The following is a 24,592-nucleotide window of genomic DNA, read 5'->3' on the forward strand; positions in this document are numbered from 1 at the left end:
ATTTGGTTATAACTTTGAAAACAAAAAGCTATGCTTTGTTTGAATATACTGTAATCTAATAGGCACAACATAGGTCCTCGTTTATGTCTCTTTTAGGTAGAAATAGCTATCCATCACCAAAAAGTCATCTTTGGAGACTTTTTAAAAAGAGCACAAGATTTTTCAAATACTGTATAGTGGTGTTTTATCAAACTACATAATTGAGTATAAAGCAATTGGCATTCTCATACACTGTTAAATATAAACTGGAACAACAAATCTGGAAAATGATCTGGCATTATTGGTAAAGTTGAATATACACATATCCATGACCAGTTTTTCCACTTCTAGAAAAATATATGCCACAGAAATGTGTGTACATCTGTGCTCACCAAAAGCCACATACAGAAATGCTCTTATCAGTATCATTCATAACAGTTCCAAACTGAAAACATGTTCATCCTACATTAGAATCAACAGCAATGAGAATGAATGAACTATTTCTATATGGAAAAACACAGATTAGTCTCAGATATAATATTACACAAAAGAACACATAGTATATGAATTAATTTACATAAAGCTCAAAACCCAGCCAAAACTACTCTATAGTTTTAGAAGTCAGCATAGTAGTTATCTCTGGGAGGCTGAAAGGGAGTGATGATTGCAAGGGAGTACGGGAGGAGCTTCTATTCCTTAGCCTAGGTAGTGGTTACAGAGATACGTTTACTTTGTAATAAATTACAGAGTTATAAACGTATGATATATACTTTTCTGAATGTCATAACTTATCAAAAAAACTAAAAACCTAATTGAAACAAGATGAATCATAAAAAAGTAAATATTTGTAAGTTACCATTTACAGTACATGCCACTCAAAATAATACTGGTAAGCAAATATAGAATGGTTTCTGAAAGGACTTAAGAAAACTCTGTATACTGATCTAGATACATGTTTACCAAATCAGAACTAAGTGTATTCTTGTTATTTGGATATATAGTGAATTCAGTGAGTTAAGCAACCTCCAAAATAAAATAGTCCCTAATACTAGAAAGCTCAGGCAACTCCATTTCTCTGTAGTTCTGTTTCTTCATCTATAAGATAGACTAAATAAATGTACCAAATCTATAATCTTGAATTTCTAGATTTATGCTAGGTAAAGCTGTTCAGTTCCTTAATTGAAGAAAAAAATTTAATGAATATTTTTAATGAATTGCTGTTTTAAAGATAAACAGTGTAAAAGTAAAATACCTGCCAAAAATATAAATACATTTATATGAATTCTAGTTAAAAAAGATAACTTTGAATTTACTCAGTAATGTGTAATAAACCACAAAACCTTAAGATAAAACAAACTTTATACAAAATATATGAAGCCTAACCATTATCCTATTTTTTCCTTCTTCTTATGAAAGAATAAAATATATTAGCAGTTATCTTTCAGAAGCACAGCCATTGATTTCCAATAGAATAAAATTTAATATACTTTACACTGCAGCTGCTTAGTCAGGTAAACTAAACTGAAATGACTACTGAACAAGAAAAATAATTTTTCTTTTTTTTTCCCTTCAGATTTGAAACTTCTTTGTTTTGTGTTTCTTTGTAGCAATAACATTTAAAATTACTGGTTAAAAAGTTTTAAAGTACAATAAAAAAAGTTACTATTTGCTTAGTTAATAATGACAAACAGAAACAGTATCTACAGTTATTTGATGAATAATAAATAGCTCCTTAATGGCCTGCACTTATAATTTTTACTCATAAGCACCAGAAGCCTCATTAAAAATGATAAATATCAGGCTGCCTACAAGCTAATAACTTAGAAGAGTGCCATTTTTTGAAAACATAAAAGATTATAAGACTTTTGAATTCTGCACCATGACCCAAATATCGGAACCCATCTAATACAGATTTTTTTCCTCAAACTTTATCTAATATTATCTATATCAAGGAAATTTTCACAAATAAACTTTCAAAAACTGAACTGTATTGTTAAAAAGATCATTTCAGTTACTAATCCTTCTAACACAAATATGAAGCTGCCTCTTCTCAAAACATACATTATGAGTATGTCGTAATATGGCGTCACATATATAGTTAAACCTATTCCGACTGAGGCATCTCTCATTCATTCAGATAAAGGTAGGACATCCCCTTGCCGTGCTCTTGTCTGGAAATGGTATTCAAAACTTAATTTCTTGCCAAACCTATTCTTCCCCTCATGTTCATCTCAGTAAATCTTACCATCACCTTTCTAGGTCTTCAAGCCGGGAACCTGGAGTTCACCCTGACATCTTTCCTTTAACATCCAATCCGTCATGAAGTTGTCAATGCCCCTGCCACTCCCATGAGATTATACTGCTACCCTAGTGCCAGCCACCATCATCTTACCTCAACAACTGTAGTAGTCTTTGCTTTCATCCTTGCCTTCCTCCATCCATTCTCAACCAGTGTCATTCTTAAAATGGAAAGCATAGTACTCCTCTACTTCAAAATCATCAGTGATTGACTGCATCATCGTTAGTAAAACCCAGATCTTCAACACGCCCTGCAAGGCCCTGTATGATCTGCTCTCTGGCTATCTTTTACTTGCATGAGTTTCCTCTATTATTATACTCCTGCCACACTGAACTTCTTTCATTTCTTCCAACATATTAAGCTCTTTCTTGCCTTCATACATATCCTTCTCTCTTCCAAGAAACTATCTAGCTTCTTATTCTTTGTCTGTACTTAAATATCGTCACCTGAGGCCTTCTCTGACCATGCAGTCTACAATCCTCCCCATTTTTCTTTCACAACAGTCTGTTCTCTTCCTTTATTGAATTCATCACAAGTTGCAATTTTACATTTGTTATTTACTTGCCTATTACCTGTCTCTACTAATAAACTATAAATTCTACAAAGGTAGGAATCACTTAATAAATTTATATTATATAAGAAATTGACTAATAAAGGAAACAATAAGTTAATTGGTTTAATGGATGAATGGATGTGAGTGACCTGGAGTTCAGAGAATGAATTATAGCTCAAAGTGGCTTCCATGGGACACCTGGGTGGCTCAGTTGGTTAGGCATCTGCCTTAAGCTCAGGTCATGATCCTGGAGTCCTGGGATTGAATCCTGCATCAGGCTCTTTGCTCAGCAGAGAGCCTGCTTCTCCCGCTCCCTCTGCCTGCCACTCTATCTAGTTGTGCTCTCTCTGTGTCAAATAAATAAATAAAATCTTAAAAAAAAAAAAAAAAGTGGCTTCCACTTCTTTGAGTTTCCCTCATCGCGTGATCAGCTTTCCAACTGTTTCTAAAAGGGAGGGGCAGAAGGTGTTCCTGCAAAATTAAAAGCAATACAGTAGAGGGAAGGTCAGGAAGTTGTACATGATATGTCAAATAAGTGAGACAAATAATAACACTATAGTCTCATGGGAAGGAGAAATCCCTAAGGGCTACAATGACAAGAGACTATCTTACTTGCAAAGTGGAATTTGACCTCAATATTCATAGACTGGTAAAATTCAGGGGTAGAATGGATGGGAGTGAAGGCCAAACAAGTAAACAGAAACACAGTGTTAGAAGACAGTTATAAAACTGGAATGTGGCAACTTACATTCACAAAGTAAATAAGTGAAAAAAAAGCTAAGTCTTCTATTATGTAAGAAATCTGTATGGTTAAGAGGATTATCATCTTAAGACCACAACAGCTACAAAACATTTAAAAGGTTACAATAAAACCATAAAATGGTTCTATCTTTTCAGTGTCCATAAATCTCTTCTGATTCCAATTTTTGGCATTCAAAGTTTTTCAAACATTTATGACATTAGTTTCATAATTTATTTCACTCTAACCAAATGCCATAAGTTTCCATATTCTTACCAATGTTCTGTACTCACTATACTAATATATGATGGAATTTCCCCAGTAGATTATTTCAGTCATATTTATTTTTCCTTTATACTTTGACCTCTCCAGAATTTTGTCTTCTCTATCAAAGTATTTAGTTGACTTTTTCTTCCACTACATTTACATGAATGATTAACACATCTCTTTTTTTTTTTCTTTAAAGATTTTATTTATTCATGAGAGAGAGAGAGAGAGAGAGAGAAGCAGGCTCCACGCAGGAAGCCCAATGTGAGATTCGATCCCGGGACCCCAGGATCACACCCTGGGCCAAAGGCAGGAGCTAAACCGCTGAGCCACTCAGGGATCCCCAACACATCTAACTCTTCAGCGTAACTAATATGTTCACATGTGCCAAGGTTTTTATTTTACTATTGAAACTTCAATAGATCTTAAAGTCTGCAATGCTTTTTCAGTTGGTACCTTTTAAATTTATACATTCTCTCCTTCAGTTCTATGCCAAGGTCCAGCTTAATGTCTTAGAGAAGGCATTCAGTTACATTAGAAAAGGGATTTGGAATTAAAAGTTTGTAAAGATACTTCCAAGTTGAAAATTCTAGGATTTTATTAATCTCATCTTGTCATGAGTTTTTTTTTTTTTTTTCCTTTTAAACAACACTGCTTTCTTTATTCATACCTGCCTACTTGAGCTTATTCTTTTAAAAATGTTCTTTTCAGGTAAGGCCAACTATACCACAATTTGTTTCAAAACCTCTGCCTTTTCTTACACTTAAACCCAGGCATAATTTTTGTATCTCAGAGGACAGATCCAATGGGGCGTTCATAATCAGAGAATTGTAAAATTCAAGAAAACTTAGGTTCACAGAGGTTAAGAGACTTGACTACTATATAGCTAGTAAAGTGACAAAGTCCTGATTCTCTCCAATCAGAACTCCTTTCAAGTCAAGAAGGCTTTACTAGTTACACCAGCACAATTTTTTTCTTCTGATTGCTATTTCCTATGTCCTTAGGACATCATCTTCTCCTAGTTAATCAATCACAAGGTTTTTGTTTTCTAACTCTACAACACCCACTCCCCTGAAACTGTCCAGGATGACAAAGATACCTCAATCAAATATGGGAGGCAACTACTTTTTCTTCCCCCAGAGCATTTCATGTCTATATTATATGACCTGTAGTCTATAGGAAACTCACCCAGAACTGAGACCTATTAATACCTTGTAGGACACTATACCTACTTAATATGAAATGTCTAAGCAATAGAAGCAGAGACAAAATCTTGAAAGATACAGAATACATGTTTAACTTGCTTAGAGCAAATATTTATCCGGTTTCTGTCCTATGGAGGGCTCTGTGCTATTAGCAAAAACTCCTACTTAATTTCAAGTTCTGTAAATCTAACAGAAATGAAGACACACTATGTTCATTCTTTTGCACTGAAACCCCCTCCCCCCAAAACCCAAAATCCACACACACTTGTGATTGGGCACACGCACACACACACACCCTCCCTCCGCAATGTGGAATCCCCGCCCCTGACCGGGTAAGTTCACCTTCTGTACATTTAAGTGTTTGCAGACCTGGCCGTTCTTTTACAAAGTACCTGTACAGTTGTGCACAGTTCAGGCAGAGCAACATTACACAAGGTAAGCCCTTTTTTTTTTTTTTTTTTTTCTGTTCAAGATCCTAGTTGGTTCAGTAGAACTGGAGTTTGAAATCAGAGAAAAAGAAATGGTGAAAAGTAGCATGCAAAACTGAGAAACTAAACTGTGATAGTGCTTTTATTAATGAAAATAAACTTTATTTAAATACGGGGCAATCCTGAGGTATAGTTAGGAGTATTTCACATAATGGAGAAAAGTCATCATAATGTCCAATCCCAGACTCCCAGGAAAGTAACTGTGTAACAACACTGTTAGTATCACGACTGGAGAGATGTTTCGTCTACTTTGTTCTAAAAAGTTTTATTTCTTAAAAAAAAAAAAAAAAAAAAAGGGAAAACAGAACCAAAAAAGGAACAGACAGAAACCACTCTGAGCTGGCGACTGCGACGACAGGCCAGCGAGACACCCAGGCTTTCCGGGTCGCGCTTGGCTTTGGGATGGATGTCCGCGAAGGCAGCCCTGGAACCACCCACCACGTCCCACAGCCGGCGCCCGAGAGAGCCGGGCGGCCGCGGGTCCCGACCCCGCCGCAGGCGCGGAGAGGCCCCCGGGGCCGCCCCTCGGCGCCGCCTCCCAGGGCAGGAGCGCGGCCGCGGCCGGCAGGCCAGGCCCGGGAGGGCGCGGGGCGTCCGGGCTCGGGGGCACCAGCGCCCGCGCGGGACGCCCTGTCATGAGTCACGGAGGCGAGAGCCGGCGGGCGGGGGAAGAGGCTGCAGGATGGAGGGGAGCGGGCTGACCCGAGGCCCCGACCTCGCGCCCGGCGGGGAAGCGGGCCCTGCCCACCCTGCCCTCACCTCCGCCCGACGCAACAGGCGCGGCGGCCGGGTCCCGACCCCGGGGTCTGCGGGCCGGGGGGCGGGGGCAGCAGCCCGCAGCCATGACAGGCGCGGGGCGGGCCGCGGGCGGGCTGGGCCGCACGTGCGGGCAGCGCCCCCTCCCCGGCCTCCCCGCGCGCCCCGCCGTCCCCGGGCGCGGGCCCCTCACCGGCGGCGGCGGCGGCGGCGGCGGCGGCGGCGGCGGCGGCGGCGGCCCCGGCCCGGCCGGCCCCGACCACGACCCCCACCCCCGCCCCGGCCGGGCGGCGGCGTGGGCGGCGGCGTTGGCGGCACGTACTCACCGCCGCTCGCTGGCTCTCGGGCTTCGCCATGACTGAGGCGCCCCCGCCGCCCCCCGCCTCGACCGAGACTGACACGCGCGGCTGGCCGGGCGGGGGCGGCCTCAGGCGACCACCCGGCTGACAGAACCCGCCCCCGCCTCTCCCCACCAGTTGAGCAGCGGCCGCTGCCCTGCGGTGCCCCCGGGCTTCCTCCCCACGCCCGGGGCGGCGGGTGGCAACGGCGGGCGGCGGCGGCGGCGGCGGCGGCACTTACCGGCGGCGCGGCCAGGCCCCCCTGTCAGCGCGGGGCCGGGAGGGAGCGGAGGGAGGAGTGAAGGGGCACCGCCTCCCCCGCGCCGCCACGCACCCGCCTGATTGGCCCAGTGCACTCCCCCAGCGCGACCCCACCAGCCCCTGCGAGCGGCACTCCGGCAGCTCCGGCGCGCCATTTGCATATTTGTGCCCGCGCCGCTGATTGGCCGGGGCTGGGGGGGGGGGGGGGCGGCCGTGACCGCGGCCGCTCCCGCCGCCGCTCCCGCCGCCGCTCCCGCCGCGTCCGGCGACCCAGGAGGGAGGCTCCCCCCCTCGCCGCGCCGCTTCCCCCCGCGGCCCGGCTCGACCCGGGGCGGGGGGCGGGGGGCGGCGGGAGGCGGGGTCGCCGCCGCGCTCCAACATGGCCCCGCCGCGCCGCCGGCCCAATCGCCGGTGCGGTTACTCCGGGAGCCCGGGCGGCCCCGGGGCGGGGAAGTGTTGGGGCCGGGCGCCCTCTGGCCGGAGCGCGGGGCAGTGCAGTGGCCCCGGCTCCCCTCGCCGCGCCGCCGCGGCCGCCACGTCAGGCCGCGCCCTCGCGACGGCCTCTCCCCTCCCCGCGGCCCCGCCGCCACGTCAGGCCCGGCAGGCGCGCCCCGGCCGCGAGCGGCCCGGCGGCGGGGTCGGCGCCGAGGTCACTCACGCGCTGGGCACCGGGTCCGCCCGCCCGCCCGCCCGGGGCCAGGTGTCCTGAGCGTGGGTCCGGGGCCGTGTCTTCTTCCGCTCTGACCCCGCCGCCGCACGCGCCTGTGCCGTGAACCGGGAGCGAGGAGAGGGGCGCCGCGATGATGCAGCGATTCCGCCCAGGTGCCGAGCACCTGCTAGCGGGAAGGCGCGGGGCTGAGGACACCTAGTCTCCGCGAGGTTCAGGCCCGCGTTCTGACTTGCACGGCTGTGCGGGCAGAGGAGGAAGGAACGAGAAGGGCGGGGGGCGGGGGGGGGGGCACTGGGGTAGGAGTAGGTGGCCTAGTAGACAACCACCGCCGACGCACCTGTGGGGCCAGCACCTGTGGGGACAGCCGGGTCCCCTTTCGCTTTGTCACTAATTAACTGTGTGACCTCCGTGAAGTCGTAACACGTCCCAGGGCCTCGGTTTTCCCTTCTGTAAAATGAAGAGGCTGGACACATTTTCTTAAAAAAAAAAAAAAAAAAAGCCTTCCAGCTCTAAAATTCTGTGGGTCTCTTTCAGGCCCTGGGCTGGCTTTTAGTGTCTAATTAAAGCTTTAAAATCCATTGTTGGCATGAGAGATAGACCAAATCAGGGGATGCTGGGACTGGAGTCTGCCTTATGTGTGTTTGTTGGAGACTGTTCACGGGTTCAGATCCACTGTGGGTGATATTTAGCACTCACCTTACAGGGGACGGAAGTGTCTGGAATTTAGACTCCACAAAGAAGCACAGAGCAGTGTCCCCGGGGTTGTTTATGCCTGAGCGGAAGGGAATGGCTACGGGACGCAGAGTGCTAGGCCCCCCCGGGCCATTTCACTCTCTCTGTACCGGAGCAGGCCCTCCAGCTTGGATCGACACAAGTCTATTTAGCTCAGATGCTGAAGGGCCTGGGAGGGAACCCTGCTGAGAGAGACCTTACAATTACAGCTTTGATTCCCCTCAAGGATGCTTAATAACAACCACACACTAAGATAAGAAGGCACAGACACAGTTCACCCCTGAGCTCCCTACATTACTTCCTAGTTGAATACTGCTTTCATTTGCAAATCCAACCTGTTGAATCAAATTTAAGGCCAGTAACATCTCATTTATCTGGCATCAAAAAAGAGAATAGGATATTCCATATCTTGTCTAAAACTTCAGCTACTTGTTTTTTGTTTGTTTGTTTGTTTTTGTTTACAGAATTTTCTCCCCCCAAGAAAACTCAGGTTTCCTGGAATCTTTGAACATTACTTACACTTGGGGATTAAAGAGCATCATTATCAGTATCAGCATTATTGTATTCTATTATGATCAATGAATGCCCTCAGAAATATGTAGATCTGTTTGTCCTTATGAAAAATGGCCTCTAGACAAGCTGTTATTATTTTAAACTTACCTCTGCCTGTTTCTATGTCTCGTTCCTCACTCCTGGACTGATAATTTCTCTATTTTTTTAATCTAGCAACCTCCTTCCTTCTTTTCTCCCTTCCTCCCTCCCTCCCTCCCTTCCTCCTTCTATCCTACTATAAACAAACACTGATAAACTTTTATTAGTTTAGACTCTGGTTTTAAGTAAAGATTTTCTGTGAGATTCTCTCATGGGTTAACAAGTGCGTTTTTGTGACATCTATTTTGTTCAACTTATTTCTTATTCTTAGTGGTATTCTTGGTAACTTGGTAACTGAGGTTTCTGAGTATATGGATCCTGAAAAAGTTATTGCAAAGAATAGCTCTAAATCCCAGAATTAAGAAGCCAGATCAGTAAATACTATCCTCTGCAATTTATTTTTTAAAGTTTTGCTTAAGCAATAGCTATACCCCATGGAGGGCTCAAACTCATGTCCCTGAGATCAAAAGTCACATTCTCTTCTGACTGAGTCAGACAGGTGACCCTACCCGCTGCAATTTACATGAACAAAAATCAATTGTCATCAATAACCTCAAAATCTAGCAACACTGGCCTACCATTTCTATCAGGCAATGGAACATCCAGAGGCCGGTGGTAGCAATGCTCTCCAGATCCCTCTATTCCACTCTAGAGTAAAAATGGCTCTGGTTCTTCCCAGTGCCTTTCAAACCAAAAAAAGTCCTCTATTTGCAGATGCAATGATTCAAGTCCCCAGAAAGCTTGTACCATGACCAAGAGCAGTTCTTCATACTCTGCAGGAAAACCACTCAAGTCCAATAGGTACCATTTACTGAAATTTAATTAGTCCTAGGCAGTGTTAAGGGTTTACACTTATTATTTCACTTTACCTTCACAACCACTCTATAAGGAAGGGATGATTTTTTCCTACTGTATGGATGAATAAAACCAAAATCTTGCATTGATTACACAATTACTGAGTAGCAGAGGTAGGATTCAAACTTTGAGCTGTCTGGTCCTAAAGCTTATACCTCTTAACCATTATACTATATCCCTCCCTTCAGCCATAGTTTCTGATTCCATGTTTAGTAAGCAACCTCTTGGTTATTAATTTGGCATCTGAGAAGGGGGGGATAGGCATTCTGGTTCGGGACACCAAGAAAGAAATATCCCAAAATGCATACATCAAATGACATTTTCTGGCAAGTTGGAGGAATATGAACCAATGCTCTGGCACCTGTTCACATTTGGGGACAATTGATATACTCGATATCCTAAAACTCACTTCAGACCTGTTAGAATGGCTATTATCAAACGTACAAGAAATAAGTGTTGAGAGGATACAGAGAAAAGGGAACCCTTGTGCACTGTCAATGGAAATGTAAATTGGTGCTGCCACTATAGAAAACAGTATGGAGGTGCCTCAAAAATTAAAAATAGAACTACCAAAATGAGCCAGCAATTCCTCTTCTGGGTTTTTATCTGAAGAAAACAAAACCCCTACCTTGAAAAGATATCTGCACCCCCAGCCCTCTATTCACTATAGCATTATTTACAATAGCCAAGACATGGAAACAACCCAAGTATCTATTTTTTTAAGTTTATTTATTTAGTTAAGTAATCTCTACCCTTAATGTGGTACTTGAACTCAAGATCCCGAGATCAAGAGTCCAATGCTCTTCCAACTGAGCCACCCAAGTGCCCTTACCTAAGTGTCTATTAATGGAGAAACAGATAAAGGCAATGTGGTATGTATACACAATGGGATATTATTCAACCATAAAAAGGAATGAAATCTTACCATTTCAACAACATGGATGGATCTTGAGGGTATTAAGCTAAGTGAAGTAAGTCAGACAGAGAAAGACAAAGACTACATGATCTCACTTATGTGTGAAATCTAAAAAAAACCCAAAAAGCCAAAAAAAAGAATTTAAAAATAGAAATTAAAATTAAAATAAATTAAAAAAAAAAAAGCCCAACCAAACTCATACATATAGAAAACAGACTCATGGCTGCCAGAGGAGGGGGTAGTGGATGGGAAAAATGGGTGAAGGGGTTCAAAAGATACAAAATTCCATGGTGTCTGGGTGGTGCAGTCAGTTGAGCAGTCAGTCGACTCTTGGTTTTGGCTCAGGTCATGATCTCAGGGTCTTGAGATTGAGCCCCAAGTCAGGGTCTGCACTCCTCACAGGGGCTCACTCAGGCTCTCCCATTCATGTGCTCTGTCTCTCTCTCTCAAATAAATAAATCTTTTTTTAAAAAAGGTACAAACTTCCAGTTACAGAATAAGCCATAGGAATGTAATGTGCAGCCTGGTGACTACAGTTAATAATACTGTATTGCATATTTGAAAATTGGTAAAAGAATAAATCTTAAAAGTTCTCATCCCAAGAGGAAAAAGGTTTGTAATTATGTATGGTGATGGATGTTAATTAGATTTACTATGGTGATCATTTCCCAATATATACAAATATCGAATCATTATGTTATGTTTCAGGTAATCATTATCATTACCTGAAACCAATATGCTATATGTCAATCATACCTCAATAATTTTTTTTCATTTTTTTACCTCAATAATTTTTTTAAAGGCCTAGACCTGCAAAGCTCAGCATTAGACACTATCTCAGTGGGACCTGCAAAAAGAAGGCCCACAGAATAGTCAAAACATCCTTGAAAAAAAAGACTGAAATGAATATAACTGTATGTTACCTGCACTGGATTAAAAGAAAAATCCTTTGGGGCACCTAGCTGGCTCAGTCCATAGAGCATGTGGCTCTTGATCTCAGGATTGTGAGCTCAGTGTCTCTGACACTGGGGACAGAGGTTACTTGAAAAACAAAAAATAAAGAAAAAAATTTTTAAATCCATCAAAAAAAAAAAAAAAAGAGTTGAAGGACTCATGCTTCCTGATTTCAAAACTTACTACAATGCTACAGTAACGTACAATGCTACACTAACGTACAATGCTACACTGAGGAACTGGCATAAGGATAGACATATAGATCAATGGAATAGAACTGAGAGTCCAGAAATAAACTTTTACATTATGGTCAATTTATTTTCAACAAGAGTGCTAAGACATGTAAGTTGAGAAAGACAAATGAATACACAAATGCTAGAGAATGAAGCTGGATCCCTACCTTATACCATACAGAAAAAAATAAATCAAAAAGGATCATGGATCAATGGCACCTAGGTGACTCAGTTGGCTAGGTGTCTGCATTCAACTCAATTCGTGATCCTAGGATCCTGGGAGAGAGCCCTGCATCCAGCTCTCTGCTCAGCAAGAAGTCTGCTTCTCCCTCTCCCTCTGCTCCTTCCTCTGTTTGTGCTCTCTCACTCTGTCTCCCAAAGAAATAAATAGGGCCCCTGGGTGGCTCAGTGGTTGAGCATCTGCCTTCGGCTCAGGGCATGATCCCAGGGTCTGCCTGTGTCTCTGACTCTCTCTCTCTCTCTCTCTCTGTCTCTCATGGATAAAGAAAGAAGGAAAGGAAAGGAAAAGAAAGGAAAGGAAAGGAAAGGAAAGGAAAGGAAAGGAAAGGAAAGGAAAGGAAAGGAAAGGAAGGAAGAAAGAAAAAGAAAATCTTTTAAAAAAAGAGAGAGAGAGATCATGGACCTAGAGGTAAAAATAAAACTCTAGGAAGAAAACATAGGAGTAAATCTTCTGGACCTTGGGTTAGCAATGGTTTTGTACACAGTACATGACACCACAGCGCAAGCAACAAAAGGAAATACAGATAAATTGGGCTTCATTAAAATTAAAGCAACCAAAAAATAGATACACTGAACATCAACATAGAAAAACTTTTAGGATTCAAAAGACACTATTAAGAAAGTGCAAAGACACCCACGGAATGAGAAAATATTTGCAAATCATACATCTGATAAGGGTCCAGAATCCAGAATGTATGAAGACTTCTTGCAACTCAACAATAAAAAGATAAATAACCCAATGTAAAAATAAAATATTTTAAGTGTACTTTGAATAGACATTTCTCCAGTGAAGATATACAAATAGCCAATATGCACAAGATGCATAACATTATTAGTTATTAGAGAAATGCAACTCAAAACCACAATGAGATACTACTTTACATCCATTAGGATGGCTCTAAAAAGAAAGACAGGCAATAACAAGTGTTGATGAGAATGTGGAGAAGTTGGAACCCTCATATATTACTGGTAGAAATGTGAAATGGTGCAGCCATTTTGGAAAACAATTCCTTGAAAAGTTTTCCATCAACACCTTCCCCCCAAATGAAAACATGTTCACACAAAAACTTGCACGGAAATCTTCATATCAGCGTTATTCATCACAGCCCCCAAATGGAAACACACCAAATGTCTATCAACTGATGGATAGATATTCAAAAATGGTTTATCCACACACTGGAATATTATTTAACTGTAAAGAAATATTAGGTCCTGATACAGGGCACAACATGGCTGAAACTTGAAAACATGTAGGGTGATCAAAGCCAAATGCAAAAGACCACATGTTGAATGACTCCATTTATGTAAACTGTCCAGAATAAGCTCTACAGAGACAGAAAGTAGATTAGTGGTTGTCGAGGGGGAAGGGGTGAAGAATGGAGAGTGGTTGGTAACAGTACTTTGGGGGGGATGAAAATGTTCTGAAATTAGTTTGTGATAATGGTTGTACAAGTCCATGGATATACCAAATACCACTGAAGTGTGAAGTCTATGATAAGTGAATACTACCTCAATAAAGCTATTTTAAAAAGTGATGCCCAGCCAGCAACTTCCAACTTTGTTATAGCATTATATACATTAAATCCATATATATGGGCTCTGTGTATATATATATTTATTTACACACACATGTGAACACATGTTGGGACAAATGGCGCAGACATATATTAATTAATTTTTCAAATTAGTTAAGCAGCAAATAATGTTTTTAAGTCTGAAGATTGCTGATTGTAGCACTGTTACTTCTCAAGTTGCACTTGCCAGTTTTGTGACTTTGGTATAATTTACTTAATTTACATGCATTTTAATACCTACACCATATATGTGTACAAGGCTGGGTGCAGTATCAATTATGGAAGGGATTACTATCCCCACATAAGTAATAAATTATTAATAATAAATATGTCATACAATATATATGAAAAACTGTGTATAAAATATCTTCTCATTCATCTTTATTGACGTTCACTTACAGGTTGAGGCACTAAAGAAAATGTTCTTTCACAGACCAATGATAAGTACTTGTGAACGCTAAGGTATGCTTTTTTAACCTTTTACACATTTTATGTCAATTTAAATTTAAATTCTTATTTAAATGTTTTATGCCCCATTATATTATATAATATAACATAATTTCCATCTTTCTGCAATAATGAATATAGCTTGAAGAGCTCAGACACTATTCCAGTCCAGGAAAATAATTTGAAAGGAACTTTAGTTGGTTCAGCAGTGAGCAAAAACTTCACATTATCCTCTGGGAGTTGTGAAATCTCCTTAACTCAGTGAAGAACAGAGGTTCTTTTTAGGACAGGAGTGAAGGACATCACTAGAAAGCTCTTTAACCTTCTTTTTCAGGTTCTTGTTCAAGGAAACAGAAAAGAAGGCTAGGTAAGCTTTCAGCTGTAACTTAAAGCACCTCAAAGATCATTTGAAAGCATGTGTATAGCACTGTTTTCAAATCTGGAGGCTGCTGCTAATAACAATATTCAAAGGCTGTGTTGTGCCAGGCAGCCATTCTTCAGACTCTACTCTTAGGCCTATTTAATCAGGGACAGATCTTAGAGCCTCTAAGTTTGATCTAGTTTATCTCCTGCTTTAGCCAGGAATATACTTCAAAGCACGATCCTGCTTGACAGTTCAAATCTTCCACCGTCCTGCTTTTACACACAACTGCTTGTCCTAATCTTAAAAGGTCTTCAGGAAAAAAAGAGTTTTTGCTGTTTTCCTTGATAAGGCATCCTTGCTCATCCTTGAGCATTCCCTCTTTTTGTGCATCTGCTTCTCTTTGGGTAAGGCAAGCACTCCTTTAGGAGAAGTTACTTCTAAATTAAGTTTGGAGAGATCAAGGCGTGCAATGCAGCTGCTACTTGAAAAATGAGTTCATTCAACAAATATTAGAAGAGTATCCGTGAAGTGGCAGGTCCAGTGCTAGGTGCTGGGAAAACAATGAACAAGGCAGACAGGGTCCTCTGGCCTCATGGCCAATTATTTTGTGATGTAAATACCCACTAATTAACTATTTTTTATTAACTTTGGTAATACTTAACCTTCATTTACAGGTACTATAATCATTGTGCTTAGAAAGCCATATGTGATCTCTACAACATAACCAAAGAATTGATGGAAACCATAAACATGAATATATCTTATCAACTGGCTTGTTTTATAGGCATTAGGGGCATCTTTTTTTTTTTTCTTTTTTTTTTAAGATTTCACCCATTTATTCATGATAGACAGAGAGAGAGGCAGAGACACAGGCAGAGGGAGAAGCAGGCTCCATGCTGGGAGCCCTACGCGCAGAGCGGAACTCGTCCCGGGACTCCAGGATCGTGCCCTAGGCCAAAGGCAGGCGCTAAACTGCTGAGCCACCCAGGGATCCCCCATTAGGGGCATCTTATTTCAAGAAGAAAGCCCTCATGATGCAATTTAGATCCATCTTGTCTTGTCTTAAATCCATCTAAGCTTCAAAAAAGAGAAAACTGTACTAGGTTTCCTCTGAATATTTTCCTGACTTGTTTTTCTTCATTCATACTAGCCATGACTATGATCCAGTGACCATCTTTTCATGATCCCATTGGCTGAGTTTCACGCTCCCTACTTATGACATGGGAAGAGCTTATAAAACTCATATTGTTAGAAATAAAAGAAATCCCTTAATAATTACCACAGTCATTTAAAAATATAAATGGGTAAGTTTTTCTTGCCTCATATGAATTTAAGAAGGGTTATCTTTCTTATTAAGATCATCTTTTAATGCACTCCTATTTTATCAAGGCATCATTATGAGCTCTTTTGCAAAAGCATTTAGAAATTATTGGAATTCTTAGACATTTTGGTTGAGGAGATATATTAATTATAGTTGTTTTCCTTTGCATTTAACCCCATGGTTTGTTTTATAGAGGATGAGTAATAACATGCCAACCAGGAAAATTAATTCCAGGTTATATGATTGAAAAAACAATTTAAATTTAATAGCAGAGAGACCTCAGAAAGTTTTGCTAAAAATAAGTGTTGGGGCACCTGGCTGGCTCAGGGGTCCTGACTTTTAAGCCCCACAATGGGTGTAGAGATTACTAAGAAAAAAAAAAAAAGTAAGATTTAAAATAAATTAGTGTAGCTCTTTTCTCTGGTTGTCATTAGGTGTTAAGAAGTTAGTGAGCTTGCCCAATTTAAGTAGAAATCTTGTGTGAAAATACGGAAGGGAGTTGGGTCAGTTTTTTTTTTTTTTTTTTTTTTAAGATTTCATTTATTTATTCATGACAGACAGAGAGAAAGAGAGGCAGAGACACAGGCAGAGGGAGAAGCAGGCTCCATACAAGGAGCCCAATGTGGGACTTAATCCCGCGACTCCGGGATCACGCCCTGAGCCGAAGGCAGACCCTCAACCGCTGAGCTACCCAGGCATCCCTGGGTCTGTTTCTTCACACGAGAAATTCATAGAATTATGTAGGTCTCATACAGGCACAGAGTTGACTTCTCCAACCTTACACATATTTGACAAACATTCTTCCTTCCAGAAAGTTTGGTTTGGTAGAGACCTCAAAAATATTGTGTCAGAGAACTGAATGTGTCCTAAAATCAGGCCAGTTCTGCCACACTGATAGGCTGCATTCAAGTGATGGTTAGCAACAAGATAAAAGACTAAAGAATTAGGCCAAATCCTCTGGATATCAAATGTATAATTGAATTTTTTCCTTTTCATAGCTTATCTCAGTGTCATGTAGGACTGCTGAGTTTTTTCTCATAGTCAGCAGTTTTTGGCTAATACCTCGGAGTCTTCTTTGTCCAGTACACAGTGCCCTGGCTCCTGGAGGATACTTCTCTTTGTGTTTCCTTGGCAGAGTGTGTCCTATTTGGCAAGAACATACTGAGTGATTTGTGTGAACTATAAGAAATGTCAGGCTGGCACTTGCTCACTATCTGCCACTCCTCTTTCTAGATAAACGAAAGTGACTGCAGTCTTTTCTGTTCTTCAAACACACCACTCTCCTTGTCTTGGAACCTTTTCACCTTCCATTCCCTCTGCCTTATCATTGGCTCCCTTAAGTCTTGCAAAAAATGGCTTCTCAGGCAGTCCTTCCCTGACCCTACTCACAGTTTGCTTTCTTCCTAATACTTATCACTGTTTGTGTGTTTATTATTTGTCTCCACCCACTAGAAAGAAAGCATCTGTTGGCAGAGACAGGCTGTCTTGTTCCTGGAAGTATTCTAAGCACTGAGAACACAGGTGCTCAATAAATGTGTATTTTATAATGAACGAACTGTCCATCCAACATACCTGTAATGTTCTTGCAGAATAAACTGCTATTACTTGGGACTATCCCACCTGATTTTGAACAAAATACTAGGAGCCTCTTTCAGAGATTCTCAAACCTTACTGCACATTAGAATCACCTGGGAGGGGTGCCTGGGTGGCTCAGTTGGTTGAGTGTCTGACTCTTAATTTCAGCTCAGGTCATAATCTCAAGGCCCTGGGATGGAGCCCTGCATTGTGCTCAGTAGGCAGTCTGCTTCTCCCTCTCCCTCTGCACCCCACCCCCACTTGTGCTCTCTCTCTCTCTCAAATAAAAAAAATACAATCTTAAAAAAAAAATCACTTGGGAAACTTAAAAATTACCTTTGCTGAGAGCTCTTCCTGACCGACAGGTGATGAGTCTCAGGCATTAGTGTATTTGAAAAGCTCTTTGTATAATTGCTTGTGTAGTCAAGGTAGCAAAGTACTGCTCTAAGTGACATGGAACTGAATGATCACCTGAATACCAAATTCTTATCCTCTGGGTGAGTCCTGCTTGTGTCACCTCTGTCTAGGGCAACCCAAAGTGTTCTTCTGACTATTCTTGTGGCTTCTAAATACCTGCCTCGTTATCACAGAGGGGCAGAATTAGGCACAAACCGTTTGACAAATGAGCCTCTAAGAAAAGAGAAAAGGCATCCAAATAACCTAGGTTCATCTGTTAGTATCTGCTCTGAAAGCCTCAAAGCAAAGGGAGCAAGTTCCAGCACACTTCCTACTTACTTCATAAAAGAAAGCCATACACAAACCCCTTCACATAGCTGTAGAAGTCAGAGGCAATCAATCAATCAATCAAGTATTGGGGCTACAAAGCAAACAACAACCAATGCTCCCCAAAGAGGGAAGTATCCAAATTCTGCTCTCTTCTCTGGTGGAGACAGAGGCCAGGTAGTAGTAGGCTTAGAAACACTTGCCCGTATTTTTCATAATGGCAAACTCTAAACTTTAAGACCTTACTTATAATTGGGACCTCTACTTTTTTTTTTTAATGGAAAAACAATAGTTTCTGTTGTTTTTCTCAAGCCATGCAATTAATTAACTAGCTTTTTTCTTTATTTTGCAAAATCACCGTCAGAGATGTTAACAAAAACTAGGTTGATGCTGAAAACTCAATTAGTTTCCCCTCCAGTTTTAAAAGCCAAATGAGTATAATAAAATGGAAAGGACACAGGATTCGAAGCAGAAATATCTGAATTACGGTCTAGGCTCTCCCACTCACCAAGTGAATGAAGGATCAGCAGTTTTTCATGCCTGGGAAATGAGAATCGAGAATCATAACTCCTTTGCTGTCTAACATTGTTGCTTTTTCACAAACATTCTCTGAAAATGCTATAGCGTGCAAACGAAAATTACTGTCTTCTGTCTTGCAGGTGAGCCTTTAAGAAAAAATAAATTCCAGTGGTTACAGTAGTTAAAAACACTGATTTGGATACACTATGTGCCCAGCAAAGTGCTTAACAACAACAAAAGAACTCAAAAAACTAATCATCCACAATCAATGCTTGCCTTGTGCCACACTCTTGGCATATACCCACTACTAGGAAAACTGAATCCATTAGACCAGAACCGTAGGTAGATCAACAAACAGGGAAAGCCATTTCCTTTGCAGCAGGAGGAACTCAGCTTAGCCAAGTCCAGAAATATTCAACAAGCTTCCACTCAAGATTTTCAGTGGATGAGAGGCACTGGGGAGTTGAAAATTGACAACCAGTTTTGCAGTTGATCCTAGAACAGCTTAAAGTACCCAGAGCTCTTCTCTCTTAACTTCTCAAGGCTAGAAACAACCTTAGAGAGATTATCTGCCTGAGAATTTGCTGGGACAGGTATGGATTGAAAACCTGTGTGATCCAGGAAAGTCTTTAACCTCACCTAGCCACAGTTTCCTTGTCAGTGAAACAGACACAAAAATATCACCTTTGCAGGGTTAATAGTCTGAAGCTTAGTGGTGGTATACACAAAGGCAGCACCTATTAGGTTACCAATAAATTATAACTAATTTTTAAAAGTAAGTTGAGTGATATTCAAACTTGTGGAATGTTGATAAATTTATCAACCCATGTGAACCTGGAAAAGTATTTTAGAAGCAAATATGACTATATTGTATATGATCAAGATAATAGCACAAAAAGAACACATCTCTTCACCAAAACAAAGAAAGAAAATCCCCCCCAACAAGCCACTGAACTGGGTAATGTGTCAGAATCTCCCCCCTAATATTTGTTGGCTACTTGTTGATTTGATTTATGCCTCAGGTTGGAGCCAGAAGCAGCAAATGTAACCAGACAAGCAGTGGTAGGCAAATGGATGAAAGACCTACCCTTCAAATTAGCAGCAGGCTTCATGGTTTGCAAACCTCAACTAGTAACTCTTTATACTAGAGCTGATAAACTAATTCAGTGATTTTGAAACTTTTTTTGAAAGTGGGAAAGCTCTTCAAGAAGTTTAAATTTTTTTTTTTTTTTTTTTTTTTTTGGCAGAAGCTCCAGATGTAAAACAGAGAAGCAGAAGCCCCAAAGAGAAAATAGAACAAAGGCTGAGCTGTCTTTCTGCCAGCCCTGGGATCCTTCCACCCTTCCCCACCCCTCAAAGGCATCTCTGAAGTCTTCCTAGGTTTGGAGGGACACATTCTGAAAACCCTTAAATCCAGCCCCTCATTCTGCAGACAAAGAAATGAAACCCTGAGAGGTTGAGACCTACCCAATGTTGCACAGTGAGTTTGTGAGAATCAACAGCAGGACTGTGGCTTCTTAGCTCAGAATTTTCTCCCCCTCCATGAGGGCTACTCAGATGTTATTAGTTTTTTCCAAAATAACCCATTGGTTAAACAGATGAGGGAGAACCCTTGATAAAGGGGTCAGCTTGGCAAAGGTCAACTCTCTAAAAAATTGACCTTCTCAAACTGTCAGGTTGATGAGATGTCCCTCCTTTGCCCCCTTTCCTATCATGTTCCGTGATGTACCAAAATTATCCGTTTACATTAGAGATCAATAAATTGGTCTGCACGGTACATCTCACTACCTTGAATTAGTTGCCAATATTTAAATCAGAAGGTCTTGTCTAAAACTTTGGATTTCCACCTTCTATTGAGAATGAGACATTCTAGCAACACTGAGCTCTCAAACTCAGTAACCTCCCCAGGAGCTGAGTAGAGAGAGGCCGGCACTCTCCCATTTGTTGTAATCCCCACTGGTCCCTACCTGCTTTGGCCACTGGTGTCTGTTCCCTGTAGGTATCGGAGTATGTGATCCATGGTCCAGAGCTTATGTCTATCAAAGCATTTTTGAGAACTGAACTTCTAGGAACAAGGTAAACCTAGGATACAGATATAGGGGATGATCTAATTTCAAAAGATGAGGTGGATGTCATCATAAAGAATACTGCTTTCCTGCACTGATTAAAGAGGAAACGTTCACAGTTTCCTGACTCATTTATTTTCTGAGGGCTGTTAAATTAACCATACACTAATAGAGTTACAAGTCCAAGAACCGCTTTCCTGTGTATCCCTAGTTACATCACAACTCCAAATGTTCCAAGCCCCTCAGGAGGTGCATTATTAGACCACACATCAGCCTGTCCTTGCATCCCATGACACCTTGGTGAGAAGGAGCTAGCTGAGGGGCCCCAGGACCATTCCCAAGACTGGACCACACGGCCATGGTAGGAGAAAGAAGAGTGGTTCAGGCCCCATTCTCCAGCAGTGGCAAGCCAGGTTCTCCCAGCAGAGTCTGCCTTGCTCCCTGCATTTGCCCAGATCTGTTACCTCCGCACACACCTTCTCTTGTCCAATCACCTTGCTCTCCTCCCTCCTTAGTATTTACAAAAGGGTCAGATAAACGAATTCATACAAAGCTTTCCATAGTTGATAGCTATATATTTTTACTTTAGCATTTCAACCTAAAAATGGGTATGGCCAGTAATAGAATTCTAGGGATGGAGATTAGTAGGTGGAAAGAACATTTAGAGATTTAAAAGGCCTCATTCTCAAATTAGTGCCTTGGGGTTTATTTACTTGACCCAAAAGGCCACCCTTGTATCCTTCTCCTCCTCCAGGACTTTGTTCAAATAGCCCTTTCTCAGTGAGGCTTTCCCTAACCACCTTAAATTAAAATTGTGACCCTCCTCCCTCTATCCCATCCTCCCTGGTGTCTCTTCTGCTTCATTCTTTTCCATATCACTTAGCAAAAGATGATACACTCACTCTGTCTTACTTATATTTTTCCTTTACTTTCACTAGAACATAAGCTCCATGGGGTAAGGATTTCTGTCTGTCCCTTACATCTTCAGTGCTGGCAGTATCTGGTCCATAGCAGATGCTCACTTAAAGGCTTGTTAAATAAATGGGCTTGTCAGGCCCAAGGCCCAGGATGACATTTACTTCAACAATTAACAGACACAAAGTAGCACTTCTTGATGATGAGAGTGGATGAATATTTAAAAGCTGGAAGGGACCTCAAAAGTTTTGGTGCTGTCTTTCCTTTATGTACACATATTTTGGAATGAACATATACATTTCCTTTCCTACATATTTTCAGAGATGAAATACATTTTTCGGGATGCCTGGGTGGTTCAGCGGTTAGGCGTCTGCCTTCAGCTCAGGGCATGATCCTGGGGTCTTGGGATTGAGTCCCATGTCGGGCTCCCTGAGAGGAGCCTGCTTCTCCCTCTGCCTGTGTCTCTGCCTCTCTCTCTCAGTCTCTCATGAATGAATAAATAAAATCTTAAAAATATATATATATATATTTATAAGGTTTAATTTATTTATCTGACACACAGAGAGAACCAGAGAGCACAAGTGACAGGAACAGCAGAGGCAGAGGGAGAAGTAGGCTCCCCCATGGAGCGTGGAGCCTGATGGTGGTGGGGCTGCATCCCAGGACCCCAGGATCATGACCCAAGCTGAGGGCAGATGCCCAACAACTAAGCCACCACCCAAGTGCCCCTACATTCTTCTTTTAAAAAAATCTAGACTAGATGTAGGGTAGCTTATCTGGGAAGCAGAACACTGAATGAGTTTTTTGTTTTGTTTTGTTTTTCAAAATGGTACAGTATAACCACAACATAGGTAAGGGGTGTGTGTGTGTAGTGTGGCAGTTGCATCTTTAACTAGAACTTTTCTTCCTTTCCTCTGAGTGAATAATAATGGAGTTCAGTTCTTTATCTGAAATGTGTCCTAGTAAATACATGTATTAAGACCTACTTTGAAAACGAAGCAGAGGATGTTCCTGGCTACTTAACTCTGCAGCACTGCCTTCCAGCTGTCCTTTGGGAAAGAGCTATTTATTGTGGAGTTTTTGTTGGTATTTATACCTTTTTACTATGCTTCTTTGAATTCCTCAAACAGCACACTTGGGGGACCTTGATTTATTTCCCAAATATAAACATTATGAAATCCAAACTTTTGGTTCAAGTGTTTTAACCTGGCACACAAATTGACTGATAGATCCCAGACCAGTTAAGATTCCTGGTGGCAGAGTGTATGTGCTATCTGTACTGAACTAACAGGCCCAACGTGCTGAGCAGAAGTGGGCTCAGAAGAACAGTGAGAAACAGACCATTTCAGAGCAAGAAAATAGCCTATTGAGAAAAGTAATTATCACCCTTGGTATCACCAGTGAAAATTTTAAGGCCCAGAGCGTGTCAGATTAGGTTACCAACCCTCAGATCAAGGGAATATGGCCTAGAGATGAGAAATGACCTACCTTCTAAGTACCTGAACTGATGACATTTCCAACATAACCTCATAGTAGAATCTCAGCTCTGGTCTTTACTAAAAGTTGCAAACTATCCTAAAGAATAACAGACTCATAAGGTCATTCACTGTAGTACTGGCAGCAATGATAAAAGTTCAAAACAACCTCATTGGCTATCTTGGAGACCTAGTTAACCAGACTGAGGGAATGCCCATACAATGGAACACAATAACATCATTTTTTAAAAATGAAAACACTCTTTATGATCTGAATTAGAATTATTTCAAATGAGAAAACCAAGGTGTGTATAGGGGGGCAAAATAAGAATGCATACATACAACTATATTTTCTTTAAATGAAAAAAAAAATTTAAGTAGGCTCCACACCCAATATAGGGCTTGAACTCACAGCCCTGAGATCAAGATTTGCATGCTCTAATGTCTGAGCCAGCCAGGCACCCTACAACTACACTAAATCACTGATTTCTTTTAGAAAAGAGTGCTGGACAATGGGAGACAAGGATTGGGGGAACACTCCTCACTGTATATCCTTGTGAATTTTGAACAAATGTAATTCCTGCTCAAAATAAATAAAATTAGTATTTTAAGAGAAATAAAATTGCATTAATGAGATTTTTAAAAATTAATTAAACTCCTCTTAACCTAAAGGTTACAGAAAAGAGACCTCATTGTAACATTCCTGTACCATTTCTACAAGTTTGAAATTTTTTCAAACTAAGAATGACTACCAAAAAAACCCTCCAACAAACAACAAAAACACCCCCCAAACAAAAAAACCCACCATGATCCTCTGCTCTAGGGTCATAAGTTGAGTGACTCCAGCTAGAGGCTGTCAAGAAAGTGGAAGTGTCAAAGATAATTTGCTTGCTTCAGAGGTATACTTACATTGGCCTGAGCGTGGAGGGCAGAATGGAAATTCTCTCTTTCCTGCCATGATGAAGTGGGTTTTCATTGTTGGCAATGCAGTTTCTTTCTTTCTTTCTTCCTTTTTTTTTTTTTTTTTTAAGATTTTATTTATTTATTCATCAGAAACACAGAGAGAGAGGCAGGGACATAAGCAGAGGGAGAAGCAGGCTCCCTGCTTGGAGCCTGATGCAGGACTCAATCCCAGGACCCCAGGATCATGCCTTGAGCTGAAGGCAGACACTCAACCACTGAGCCACCCCGGTGCCCCACAATGCAATTTCTGAGTGTGCCATAAGAATGAGACACAACCTTCTTTAGCTGAAAATGGCCAACTCCTCCTTGTGTTGGTTAAATATAGGGGAAAAGCAGAAAATATCACAGTCAACCCTTCACCTCCAATCTTTGGCAACAGAGCAGGTAAAATGCCAAAGATGTAGGAAAGGACTTATGTGCAGTCAAAGCTTAGATTTTGGAAGAATTCTCTTGGAAGACCCCTGGGAAGAGGGGTAGCCCCTTGAGGACTCTTATCTGACAAGGAAGGTATTTC

At 41.7% G+C, this 24,592-nt stretch overlaps 1 protein-coding gene across 6 annotated transcripts in view; it reads right to left on the reverse strand.

The window, feature by feature from the left end:
* The window catches only part of CHD9 (chromodomain helicase DNA binding protein 9), a 220,747-nt gene that overhangs the window by 161,709 nt on the left and 34,446 nt on the right, over positions 1–24,592 (reverse strand). For 4 of the 6 annotated variants that reach the window (XM_077898433.1, XM_077898431.1, XM_077898432.1 and 1 more), the window contains exon 1: positions 6,866–7,016. The exons of 1 other annotated variant lie outside the window; for it this stretch is intronic. The gene's annotated coding sequence lies outside the window, so the exon portion shown is untranslated. Of the gene's footprint in view, positions 1–6,612; positions 6,748–6,865; positions 7,017–24,592 lie in introns of those variants that run through there. One more of the 6 variants, XM_077898430.1, reaches the window with a different exon arrangement.

This window comes from Canis aureus, chromosome 5, assembly GCF_053574225.1.
Source record: "Canis aureus isolate CA01 chromosome 5, VMU_Caureus_v.1.0, whole genome shotgun sequence".
In the NCBI taxonomy this organism is placed as follows: domain Eukaryota; kingdom Metazoa; phylum Chordata; class Mammalia; order Carnivora; family Canidae; genus Canis; species Canis aureus.